The sequence below is a fragment of the Callithrix jacchus genome, chromosome 4 (assembly GCF_049354715.1).
Source record: "Callithrix jacchus isolate 240 chromosome 4, calJac240_pri, whole genome shotgun sequence".
Classification (NCBI taxonomy): Eukaryota; Metazoa; Chordata; class Mammalia; order Primates; family Cebidae; genus Callithrix; species Callithrix jacchus.
Genome location: NC_133505.1, coordinates 16,263,748 through 16,277,310, shown reverse-complemented (window position 1 = coordinate 16,277,310; position 13,563 = coordinate 16,263,748). Strand labels below are relative to the sequence as shown.

Here is a 13,563-nt window from a genome sequence, read left to right as displayed (position 1 = left end):
CCTAGCAAACGATATTTGCAACACAGTAGGCACACTGTTTTTCAGGGGCAGGGGGCAGACAGGGTCTCACTCTTTTGCCTATGCGAGGGTGCAGTGGCAGGAATGTGGCTCACTGCAGGCTTGGCTTCTTGGGCTCAAGCACTCGTCCTGCCTCAGTCTTCTGAGTAGCTGAGACTACAGGCATGCGCCACCATGCCTGGCTACTTTTCTGACTTCTTTATAGACATGGGGTCTCATTTTGTTGCCCACAGGTCTTGAACTTCTGGGTTTAAGAAATCCTCCTGCCTTGGCCTCCCAAAGTGCTGGGATTACAGGCATGAGCCACTGTGCCTGGCCTCATACTTAAAAACAAAAACCAAAAAACTCAAGTAGTGTGTCTGCCAACTTTACTCTTTTTTTTTTTTCCAAAATTGTTTCAGCTATTCTAGTTCTTTTGCCTTTTAATATACATTTTATAATATTTTGTACCCACAAACAAAACAAGTTCTGATGGTAATAACATTAAGTCTGTAGATTAAGTGGTGGATGATTGATGTTATAACCGTAAACATGGTATATGTCTCCATTTATTTAGGTCTTCTTGGATTTCTTTCACTAGCATTTTGTAGTTTTCAGCATGCAGATACTTTATAAGTTTTGTTAGATTTTCACCTAAAAAATTCCATTTTGGGGAAGTTTCTATAAATGGCATTTCCTATGGATTGACTGTCCCCACCAAAACTCATGTTGAAATTTAACAGCCAGTGTAGCAGTATTAAGAGGTGGGGCCTTAGGAAGTGATTAAGCCATGAGGTCTTCACCCTCATAAATGGAATAATGTTGTTATTATGGAAGTGGGTTAGTATTTCAGGAGTGGATTCCAGGTAAAAGAATAAGTTTGGCCCCCACCCTTCCTCTCTGTCTTGTGTGCTTGCTTGCCATCCCATTCCACCATTCCACCATGGGATGACCCTTATCAGATGCCAGTGCCCTGTTCCTGGAGTTCCCAGACTCCGGAACCATGAGCCAAACACATTTCTTTTCTTTATAAAGTCTCAAGTATTCTGTTTTATATGTACATGTACCTGTATATGTGTATGAACTAAGATGTATTCTTTTGTTATATTCTTTTTGTTATTCATATATATGTACATGTACCTGTATATGAATACGAACTAAGATGTATTCTTTTGTTTCCAATTGTTGATTCTAGTCTATAGATATACCATTGATTGATGTATGTGGACATTGTATCTTCCAAGTTTAAAATATTCACTTATTAGTTTTAGGAGCTTTTTGGTGGATACCATGGCTATTTCTATGTAGATGATTATATTGTCTTTAAATGAGGACAGTTTAAAATAATAAAAAGTAATAAAAAGCTATATGCTTTTTATTTTTTTCTCTTGCCTTATTACATTGGCTAGGCCTTACATGTAATAAAGTATGATGTTGACTAACAGTAAAGTCGACATTTTTATTTTGCTCCCAATCTTAGGAGAAATCAAAGTTAAAAACCTCTTTTTTTCATAGTTTGCTGAGCATTTTCATCACAAATGGATGCTGAATTTTGTCAAATAATTTTTCTGTATCAAATGATTGGATAATATTTTTAAAATCTATTAATATGATGGATTATATTGATTGTTTTTTTTTTTTTGACACAGAGTCTTGCTCTGTCGCCAGGCTATAGTGCAGTGGGTTGGTCTCTGCTCATTGCAATCTCTGCCTCCCAGGTTCAAGTGAGTCTCATGCCTCAGCCTCCCAAGTAGCTGGGACCACAGCTGTATGCCACCATGCCTGACTTTTTACTACTGAACAAACCTTGGATTCTCAGGATAATTTGTAGTTAATTGTGATGTATTATTCTTTTTATATACTATAGGATTTGATTTCCTAGTATGTTTTTTGAGAATTTTTAATCTCTGTTTGTGGGAGATATTCTTCTGCAGTTGCCTTTTCCTTTACTGTCTTTGTCTGTTTCTTCTGTCAGGGTATTGTTGACCTAAAAGAATGATTTAGAAAATAACTCCTTCTCTTCTAATTTAACAAAAAGTCACATAAAATCGGTATTATTTCACTCTTAAATTTTTGGTAGAATTAAGGAGTGAAACCATTGGAGTCTGAAGATTTCTTTTGTTGAAAAATTTTAAACTATAAATTTAATTTCTTGAATAAGCATAGAGTTATTCAGGTTATTTCTTTCTTCTTGGGTGAATTTAATAGTCTGTGTCTTACAAGGTATTGGTTCATTTTATCTAACTTGAATTTATGTCCATAGCATTTTTGAGGTATTCCTTTATTATCTTTCTAGTATCTGTGACGTCTGTAGTTACGTGCCCTCCTCTATTCCAAGGAGCAGTAATTTGTGTTTTCTCTCTTTCTTTTGTCAGACAGGCTAAAAGTTTATTAATTCTATCGATCCTTCGAAGAACCAACTTTTTATTTCATTGATTTTTCTCTATTGTTGTATTTTATAAATGACGTTGATTTCTGTTCTCGTCTTTATATGTCCTTCCTCTGCTTCCTTTGGGTTTCTTTTGCTTTTCTTTTTCCTGTTTCTTAAACAGGAAGCTTGGATTTTTAAATTGAGATCTTTCTTCTTTTCTCATAAAATCACTTGGTGCTGTGAATGTCCCTTCAAGTACCACTTTGTCTTCATCCTGTAAATCTGGAGATGTTGTATTTTCATTTTTCAATTCAAATGTTCAAATTCAAAGCATTTTCTAATTTTGCTTGAGACTGTAGCTGACAGAGGTAAACTGAGTTGTTTAATAAAGTATCAGAGTGATTTTAAGTATTATTGACTGAGTATGTTTAACACTGTTTTCCTTTTCACTCTAACTGAAGTGGGGCATTACAATGAAAGAAAGGTTTTGAGAAATAAAGCATGGAATAAACTATTTACACATTAGAAACTTAACACAGTAATTTTCCTGCAACTTAATTCTAGGAAGATTCTAGAACCAAATTCTTGCAACCTTCTAAAAATGGGAAACTTGAGTTACGTCAGTAGCAACTTATCTTTCAGAAATATGCTACATCGCAACGTTTTTTCTTCTTCTTTTTTTTTTTTTTTTTTGAGACTGAGTTTCGCTCCTGTTACCCAGGCTGGAGTGCAATGGCGCGATCTCGGCTCACCGCAACCTCCGCCTCCTGGGTTCAGGCAGTTCTCCTGCCTCAGCCTCCTGAGTAGCTGGGATTACAGACAGGCACGCGCCACCATGCCCAGCTAATTTTTTGTATTTTTAGTAGAGACGGAGTTTCACCATGTTGACCAGGATGGTCTCGATCTGTTGACCTCGTGATCCACCCACCTCGGCCTCCCAAAGTGCTGGGATTACAGGCGTGCCACGTTTTTTTCTTAAACTTTAATGTGCATAAAGATCACTTTGAGAGCTCATTAAACACGGATTTTGGGCCCCCACTCCAAGAGATGCTGATTTAGTAGTTCTAGGATGGGCCAAGGATTTGTATTACCCGCAAGTTCCTAGTTAATACCTATGCTACTGGTCTGAGGACCATACTTTGAGTAGCATTATTCTGCAGCATTAGAAAATACCGCCCACCACATTCTCTTTGACATCCCTTCGTACCTTACGTAGTTCTCTACTTAGTTTCTTCTTCTGGAAGTCTTCCTTTTCCTTCTTTGCCCTCTAGATATAGATACTTTCTAAGAGTGTAACTTTAGCTCTTATCTCTTCATCTTTCCTTCCATTGTAAATTCAACTTCTTACTGAGAATCTACTAATTGCTAAGCTAGCTACGCCTGGTACCATGTAAGGCAGAATCAGTGGGGTCCATGCCTCTTGCTCCACTGTTACCTATTTGTGAAAGTGTTCTCGAACTTTCTCACAGACATGACCACCTCCTCCTCTGCTTTCCCGTAGCTCTTTATTTGTTTCTCTCATCTGGATTTTATTTCATTCTATATTTGTTGGAATTCTCTGAGACAATATCCCAAATCTTGTTTGAACGCAGGATCTGGACTAGGCAAGATAATCCCAACCTCCAGTTTTGATTTTGTCATCTAACTGTATTTGCTCTTTCAGGTAAATTATATGTATTTACTCTTTTGGGTAATTATATCAGCCTTGGAATCAATTAGAAAATTCTGATGGCCAGACTTGATGGTGCACACCTGTAGTCCCAACTACTTGGGAGGCTGAGGTGGGAGGATTCCTTCAGCCCAGGAGTTTGAGACCAACCTGGGCAATGAAGTGGACTCTGTCTCCAAAAAAAAAAAAAGAAAAGAAAATTGTGACAATTTTTTCAACACAATACCACTTATCCTCATGCAAAATATATACTGGAGTTATGAAATTTTAAAATTAATATTTGGAAATGGTACAAGATGACGGGAAGGATGAAAGAAAATTCCATTTTTTAAGCATATTGGCACAAGACAAATCTTTATAGTATTAATTTACCTTTATCTAGTTCAGTTCAATGAACATATATTAACAAATCACATTATGCGAACACTGTTCTATTACACTTGCATGCATTTTTCCTTTAGGCCTCTCTCTATATATCATGCCTCTCCAGATTTTGTGGGGGAAGATATAGATTGGTCCTGTTGTTCTTGCTTGTGGCAGCAATCAATGAAAATAATGCCCATTCTTTTGGATTTCTGGGTGTTAATAAAGGGGAGATGCGGGAGCTGGGGAGAAAGTTTTTACATAATGTCTTCATAAATATTAGTGGAGATTTTCTGAACGATCTCTGTCCTGCCCTCAAGGCTTCCTTCTCTGTGGTATCAAGTGCTCATATAGGAAGTCACAAAATTGCAACGGAAATCCAAACTCAACTTGATTTACTAGGTCCTCAAATGTTGACCTGTTTTGGACTCATAAATAGAGGGGAAAGGCATTTGGGTAAGGGAAAGAGCAGGAAGCCATGAATTACCCAGTGGATCTTTGAAATCAAACAAATTTAACATAGAATGAATACCAGGCATTTCCTGGGGAAGGAGGGAAGTATCGTTTTGTCTGTCAACTACCGTTGCTACTATATCAAATTTAGAAGATCACAAATATTCTGCTAGGGTTCTCAAGGACCAGGAGAGGAGTGCCTTTGCCTTTTGCATTACAGTGGAGTCAGATCACAGTCACATTCAACTTACTCCCATCTAACTACATAGTGAATCGTATTTTTCCCACAACATGGCTCCTAAACGCATGCCAACTACTTTAGTGCTCAGGAAGAGAAGCAGAGATATGGTCCAATAACGGAAAATACTGGCTGTATTGCCTCCATTGAAAGATGATGCACTGTTGATTGTGGGTGATTTGAGGAATTGTCCTTGATTGAAGAAAGCTGGCGCCTCAGTGCCTCTGGGCATCCCTGGGCAGCTGCGGAATTAGGCCTCACAGAGTCTGCTCTTCTAGACCATCCACAGATGAGAGCCAGAGGAAGGCCAGGTCTTTAATAGAAACCACCTTCCAGGGCTGGGTGCAGTGGCTCATGCCTGAAATCCCAGCACTTTCGGAGGCCGAGGCGGGCAGATCACCTGAGGTCAGGAGTTCGAGTCCAGCCTGGCCAACATGGTGAAACCCCGTCTCTATTAAAAATACAAAAAAACTTGGCTAGCCAAGAGTGGAGTGGTGGCGTGAGCCTGTAGTCCCAGCTACCTAGGAAGCTGAGGCAGGAGAATTGCTTGGACCTGGGAGGTGGAGGTTGTAGTGAGCCGAGATGGCACCATTGTACTCCAGCCTGGGTGACAGAGCAAACCTCGGTCTCAAAAAAAAAAAAAAAGAAACCTACTTCCCCTCTCCTTTCCCCTTCTATCCTCTGGACACTCCTCCTTCCTCCCTCTTTTCTCATTCTAAGAGAACATTCCTCATTTTACAGGTGGGGCAGCGGAGGTGGTACAGCCAAAACTTCATCGAAAGGAAAATCTGGTGTAGTGTATTTTGGATGAGACCGCTCACCCCAGACAAGCTGGGTGACCCTGCATGGCTCAGGGGCCCCAGCACACTACAACAGCTACATCCAGGAGAGTGTCACCATGGCTTGGTGATTTTCTACGCATGAGAAAAATCAGGCTGTCCTCACTATGAGATCAAGTTTGAGGTTACTGCTAGGCAGGATGTGATAAGGAGACTATTGTTTTTTGCCAAGCAGTAGCTCTTCTTCTAGTCTAATGGTTATCAGGTTTTAAGAGGAAGGAAATTATATTTATTTTTGGTGTTGTGCAGAATTATGGAGGAAATGTGTAATCAGAGGAAAAATCCAAATATCCTGAAAGCAAATGAGAGACAAGAGGTGAGGTGGGAACTCAAGTACCAGGGCAAGTCACTAAAACATCACTGGAGCAGTGTGATTGCTCCAGAGGAACTAGGTTACCAGGAAGACCTTTGCTTAGAATCTAAATTAAGAATAAGGTCTCCATTGTTTGTCTTACAGTGGCCAGAGTTCATGAGTGCCTCACTTTGTCCCGGGGGACCCCGTTTCTCCACTCTAAGCCAGCTCTGATTAAGAGGAAGCCATATATCCTCTAAGAATATTCCTGTCTTGTGCTTTACTCAGTAACATTAACAGAGGGAAATGAGGTTATGTGAACTTCCCATGGATATTTTGATGGCAGTGACTCAGTTGATACAAAGGATTCCCTGTGAAGCAAATCCACATCAATAGAGAGTTGACTTTATCCTAGTGATCCCCCTAGGTTTCACCAGCTTAGGAAAGAGGAAAGAACATCCTAAAGAGACAGTGATTCCATAACCACATGCAGATGGCCAAAAAGCAGGGTAGGAAATGACCCCCAAGAAAATAAAACAGTGCAAAAAACCTTCCACTGCAAATGGTTTAGGTATGGAGTATTTAATTTAACTTATTTACTTATTTTTAATTTTTATATATTTGGGGAGTACAAGTGCGGATTTCTTACAAGCACATATTGCATAGACATGAAGCCTGGGCTTTTAGTGAACTCATGACCTGAATGGTGAATGTTGTACTCAGTAGGTAACTTTTCAGTTCCCAAGCCCCTCCCACCTTCCCACATTCTGTAGTCTCCCGTGTCTGTTATCCCACTCACTGTGCATGTCCGTGTGTACTCACTGTTTAGCTCTCACTTATAAGTGAGGAAATATGGTAGTTGATTTTCTGTTTCTGAGTTATCTCACTTAGTACAGTGGCCTCCAGTTCCATCCCTGTTGCCCCAAAAGACAGGATTTCGTTCTTTTTTGTGGATGAATAAGTATTCCATGGTGAATAGTCCATCCTAGTTCCCTCATCCAGTCTTCCAGTGATGAGCACTGAGGTTGCTTCCATGTCTTTGCTATTGTGAATAGTGTTGCCATAAACATTTGAATGCAGATACCTTTTTGATATAATGACTTCTTTCTCTTTGCGTGTATCCCCAGTAGTGAGATTGGGTCAAACAGTAGTTTTGTTTTTAGTTCTTTGAGAAATTTAGGTGTGGAATATTTTAATGACTGAGTCAATTCTGATGCCAATAGCCTCTTTATTAGTTTGCTTTCCTTTATAAATGACTATTGCTTGGCAGTGGGTGGGCTACGTTCAAAATCTACCTTCAGAATCTTCTAGAGCAGAAAATACATTAATAACAGGAAAACAAACTCTAATGCAAAATAGTCTAGATTCATTCAGAATTTAGCAAATGTGAAAATGATTACATAATAAAAGAAATTTTAGAATTATAGAACAAATTTCCTACACAACTACACACACACACACACATCTGTTAGATTTTTACTTTTCAGGAAGTGTTCATCACAGACTCCAGAGAAAATATCTAACCTTAACATGTAAAAAAACAAGCATTTTCTTTAAACTGGGATTCTCTTCAGATTAGCACGGGACCCATGTTTTTGTTTTGGCTCCAAAGAAAGAACCAGTTTTGCTCTCCTCTCAGAAATATAAGTCGAGTGTGAGTCCCCGAGGGGCCAGGTAGAGCGATGGTGGTAGCTGAATTGGAGGAAGGGAGGACACGTCTTTGGAATTGATCGGTAGACTCTCTCTGCCTTTGCAACCACCTGAGACATAGAATCCTTGCTATCAGCTCTTCAGTCCTTATTCAGTTGCCATCTTTTTTATATTCATCTTCTCTCCTCTAATTTTTTATTCATCTCCCAGAGTGATGAGCCAATGTTTTTAAAATAGAAGATATCCAATAAATGTTCCACACGTGAATGGATTTTTCTTATTCACTTCTAGGTTTCAAATGATTATTTGGTGCTATCTCTCAACAGATATTGATATGTAGGCCGTTCAGATATACCAACCACAGGAATGATTTCTACTTCATTAACAGCCTGAGAATTATGGGCTATAGTGGGTTATGAAATCTGAAGTTACTTACCTAAAAAAATGTGAATTTCGAGACAGAAAGAAGGGAAAACTTTAATTACTGGATCTGCCTTAGTATCACAGAAACATGCTAAACATCTCCCACTTCTTTCTTTCTTTCTTTTGTAATTGGTGGCCAGTGAGGGTGAAGAAAACTCACACACAAAAGAGGGGAAAAGGCTTTCAAAAAGACAGTTGAAAGCCGGGAGGAGTGGCTCATGCCTGTAATCCCAGCGCTTTGGGAAGCCAAGGCTGGCAGATTCCCTGAGGTCAGGAGTTCGAGACCAGCCTGGCTAATACGGCGGAACCCTGTCTGCAAAAAATGCAAAAATTAGCTGGGCATGGTGGCACAGGCCTGTAGTCACAGCTATTCAGGAGGCTGAGGCAGGAGAATCTCTTGAACTTGGGAGGTGGAGGTTGCAGTGAGTCGAGATTGCGTCCCTGCACTCTGACCTGGGTGGCAGAGTGAGACTCTATCTCAGGAAAAAAAAAAGACAATTAGAAAGTTAGAAGAGTGTGACCATGAGGCAACTCTTTTGAGAGAACCTGCCCCCTTCTTCCGGAAAGCCACCAGGTTTTGTTTCCATCAGTAACTGCTAGCAACTGGCCCCGTTACTAATATAAATTATGAATGCAGAATTGGTAACAGAGGTGCCATAACTCCTCTGAATCTGATCAAATAAAGGGGACCTGCCTTCCTTGATAGGCATGTTCCCAGTAACAAAAGTAAAAGAAGAAAAGAATTTACTTCGATGCCTGTCCCCTTTTCCTTCCCGCTTTCTCACCTTGAAAACAAACTATTGAAAAATGTTCACAGGAAGGAGGTTCTACTCAGTTTTTGGAAGAACACAGCATCTAAGTATTCATTCTGCAATGACTTGGGCTGACAATATCAGTAAGTATGTTGTACTCAAACAAAATTGTTCAAGGTGGAATAGAAATAAAGCCTCAGCTCTTGAGAGAGAAGGCAAGGAAAGCACAGAACGCTCATCTGAAGCTTCGTGTGGCCAGCCTGGAAGAAACCAAAGACTTGTTTGGCCAATGTGTGGTTTTCTACCTGAACAAACATCCCATTATATGTGGAATAGACTCCAGAGCATTTCAGAGAGATAAAGTATAATGACGTGGGGGTACCATGGTGTTAGCCTCGCAGAGGCAGATCCCTGGGTTGCTGACAAGCCAGAGGGCTTGTGTAACATCTCTGTAAGCTACCTGTGTCCAAACTCAGCAGTGAGGACTGATTTGTAGTCTTCTCGGATGCTCCTGACCCATTTTTGTGTGTCCTAGGACCATTTCATCCCTTCCAACACAATGACAACATTCCAAAGAAGAATGTCATGGCCTTGTAAGTCTGACAAAAGATGGATTGTCACTACTGGATCTCTTCTTCTACACAAAGTGCTATCCAGTGTTTGCTGTTCTGAACAAATCATTTGGTAAAGCATTCTGTAAGTTTATTTGGATGAGGATAGCACGGGCTTTTTTGAACCACTGGTGAGAGATGAGTTGGGTCTGATTATCCAGAGGCTGCAAGACCCGCGCTCCTGAGCTTTGCTATGTGAAACACCTGTGCATGCAGAATGCAGGATAAATCTTTTGAGACCATTGGATCCACCATGCTCATGAAACATATCTAAGAAAATCCTTGTAGGACACAAAAATAGAGAAAGGGGATTGAAAGATCTGGTCAAGATCTTAACCCTCCATGTTGATTGCAATGTGAGTTGCATTAGCAGCAAGTAGCATATTAGAATGTGACAGCTTCTGTCACGGTCCTCACCCTTAGAGTTAAGCTTTCATATAGTTCAGGGGGGTGCCAAGTCAGGGCCCAGGAGCAAACTATGACCTGTTCTCTCTTTTTTTACTTAGCCTGAGTCAAGAATGATTTTTACATTTTTAAACAGCTGAGGAAAAAGTCAAAAAAAGAGTTACACTTTGTGACATGTGAAAATTGTACAAAATTTACATTTCAGTGTCCACAAGTGAAGTTCTATGAAAGCACAGCCACACCATATTGTCTGTATCTGCTTTTCAGCTATACCAACAGAGCCGAGTAGTTGCCATAGAGATCATGTGGCCTGCAAAGCAAAAAATAAAATAAAATAAAGAATTTCTATTAGTCTTTTACCCAAAAAAGTTTACTGACCCCCTAATATAGTTCAAATTCTTTCTTCAATTCAGAATTGCTAATTAAATAGACCTGAAGTCTTGCTAAAATGCAAGGATTCATTTTAGAGAACGAGCCACAAATTCTTATCAAATAGGATATAAATTTAATTTTTATTAAAATGGAAATGTTTTATAAAATTCATCTTAAAAATACAATTATATAAAATAGAAACCATCGCAGGACAAGTGGTATAAAAAAGACCTGACCTGGCTGGGCATGGTGGCTCATGCCTGTAATCACAGCACTTTGGGAGGCCGAGGTGGTCGGATCCCAAGGTCAAGATATTAAGACCATCCTAGCCAAAATGGTGAAGTCCCATCTCTGTTTAAATACAAAAATTAGCTGGGCATGGTGGCATGCACCTGTAGTCCCAGCTGTTTGGGAGACTGAGGCAGGAGAATTGCTTGAACCCAGGAGGCAGAGGTTGCAGTGAGCCGAGATCACACCGCTGCACTCCAGCCTGGTGCCTGGCGACAGAGCCAAGACTCTGTCTCAAAAATAAATAAAAATAATAAATAAAATAAATAAAAATAAATAGACGTGACCTTCCTGACTACTAGTCGGGGAAATGCGAATTAAAATGCAATAAGATACTGTTTCATACTTCCAAAATTGTCAAAAAATTTAACCATCTGATCACAGGAAGGGTTTGAGGGTGCAGAACAACATGCATGGGCAATATGTGTACTGGCACAACCGCTTTGGAAAGCAGCTTGGTAATTTCTAATAAAACAGAAGATGAGTGTAATAAGATGGCTTAGTGATTCCACCACAGGTTTATCATCTATTCTCACACCATTCTAGCACGTATGCAAGAGGAAACATGTAGAAAGATGTTCTATGTGACACCAACATGGTGGGTTGTGCCTTCTGCTCCCCTGTGGTTGGGTGGAGCCCAGTGACTAGTTCTGGTCATTAAGTTGTGAGCAGAAGTGAGACACATGGCTGGAGCATCTGTAAGGCCAATGTGAAACCCTTCTGAGTTATAATAAGCCACAGGTTAAATAGAAATGGCAATGCGAAATACTTCAAATTAAATAATAATACTACATATCAAAGCTTACCATTATACTACAAATACTTATCATGACACTATCAAATACTACATATCAGAGTGTTAGCCATGCTTAGAAGGGAATTTATAGCTTCAAATGCATATTTAGAAAAGAAGAAACTCTGAAAAAAATCAATAAACTTTGAATCTTAGCTTGAGTTCCCCAGAAGCAGACCTTGAGATTCAAGGGCGAACAGTTTAATTGGGAGTGAATTAATTAGCTTGGGCTGCCGTAACAAAGTATCACAGGCTAGGTGGCTTAAACAACAGACATTTGTTTTCTCACAGTTCTGGAGGCTGAAATCTGAGATCAAGGCGTCAGCAGGTTTGGTTTCTTCTGAGGTCCCTGCCCTTGGCTTGTGGATGTCTGTGTTCTCCCTGCGTCCTCTCATGGGCTTTTCTCTGTGTGCCTGTGTCCTGATCCCTTCCTGTAAGGATGCCAGTCACCGTGGATTAGGGTGCACCGTTACGATCTCATTTTAATTTCATCACCTCTTTAAAGCTATAAGCTCCAAATAAAGCCACATTCGGAGGCACTTTGGCTTCAGACTTGAACAAATAAATGTAGGGGCTTCATACATTGAATCTGAGGGGCTCACAGTTCATTCCCTAACAGGGAAATAGACAAGGGGGAACAGGTAGGAAGTGAGATACAGAGAGAAGACAGATATACAATAAAAGGTGTGTTATGAAGGCAGTCATCACAGCAGGAGACTGGAGCTTGATTGCATTAACTACCAAGAAGAATTCTAGAAAGCTAAGTAAAATATGCTTCAGAATTATCCCAACCGAAGGGCAAGAAACCAGAGTATTGACACCCTGACAGCCTTTGGTCTTTAGTTAAAGGTTTCTCCTGGAGGCTGTTAGTTCCCAAGCACCTCCAGCCCACTATGCCCATAGGCTAGGTAAGTTCAGGCAGCCTGGGCATTGTCCTCTGACAAAGATGCAGGTCCCGCTCTAGGAGGTCTGGGAGTGCACAGGCCTGATGAAGGATCCCAGGACAAACGAACGGAGCACAGATCATATCAGTTAAGCAGCCCTCTCCAGACATTACCAAAGGAGTGGCGAAACAAATCCAAAGGGAAAGCAATTGTTACAACGAATTCAAATGTATAAGCAGACAAGATCCTCAAAACCATAGACTAATTCCTTAAAATACTAGTAAAAGTGAAAAATTGCTGTCAAGATTGGTTAAACTAGAGACAAATGAACGAGTGACAAACAATGTCAGGAATTTTAAAATGGGGCACATTATGGATCCTGCAGACATGAGATCATTAAGAGAACAAAACAAAAAAAGGAATGAATACCAATTTCACTCCTAGTTATTTACTCAAAAGAATTGAAAACAGGCGCCCAAATCAATACATGTACATATGTGTTCGTGGCAGCACTATTTACAAACATCAAAAGGTGAAAACAGCCCAAATGCTCATCAATAGATAAACAGACAATAAATTGTGGTATATCCATACAATAGAATATTATTCAGATATAATAATAAATAAATTACTAATACATGTTACATTAGGGAAAAACCTAAAAAATATTACATTAAGTGAATGGAGCCAGACACGTATTATATAAATCCGTTTATATAAAATAACCCGAACTGGTAAATGTATTGTTTGTGAAGGCTCAGGAGAGGGAAATGGAGAGTGACTGGTTAATGGGGATGTGCTTCCTTTCGGGGGAGATGGAAATATTTAGCAACTAGATAAAGATGTGATTGCATAACACTGTGAAAGTACAAAATGCCATTTAATTGTTCACTTTAAAATGATTTGGTTTGTGTTACATGAATTTCACCTCAATGAAAAAGAAAGAGAGGGTGAGAAAGAGTAGCACCTGATACTGCCACTAAAAATGGACTCGTTTTACTATTTTCATGAGCTCATGTTGGTCTCAGAGGCTCACGCCTGTAATCCCAGCACTTTGGGGGGCTGAGACTGCTGGATCACTTGAGGTCAGGAGTTTGAGATGACCCTGGCCAACATGATCTCTACTGAAAATGCAAACATTAGGCCGGGTGTAGTGGCTCATG

General features: G+C 40.0%; 1 protein-coding gene across 10 annotated transcripts in view; it reads right to left on the bottom strand.

Annotated features, from left to right (window-relative positions):
- The window catches only part of LOC128931702 (uncharacterized), a 664,375-nt gene that overhangs the window by 18,877 nt on the left and 631,935 nt on the right, over positions 1-13,563 (bottom strand). For 8 of the 10 annotated variants that reach the window (XR_013533737.1, XR_013533720.1, XR_013533725.1 and 5 more), the window contains 2 exons: positions 11,806-11,947; positions 6,789-10,373 (listed from right to left, as the gene is read on the bottom strand). The gene's annotated coding sequence lies outside the window, so the exon portion shown is untranslated. Of the gene's footprint in view, positions 1-6,788; positions 10,374-11,805; positions 11,948-13,563 lie in introns of those variants that run through there. The other 2 variants (XR_013533730.1, XR_013533729.1) reach the window with 2 other exon arrangements.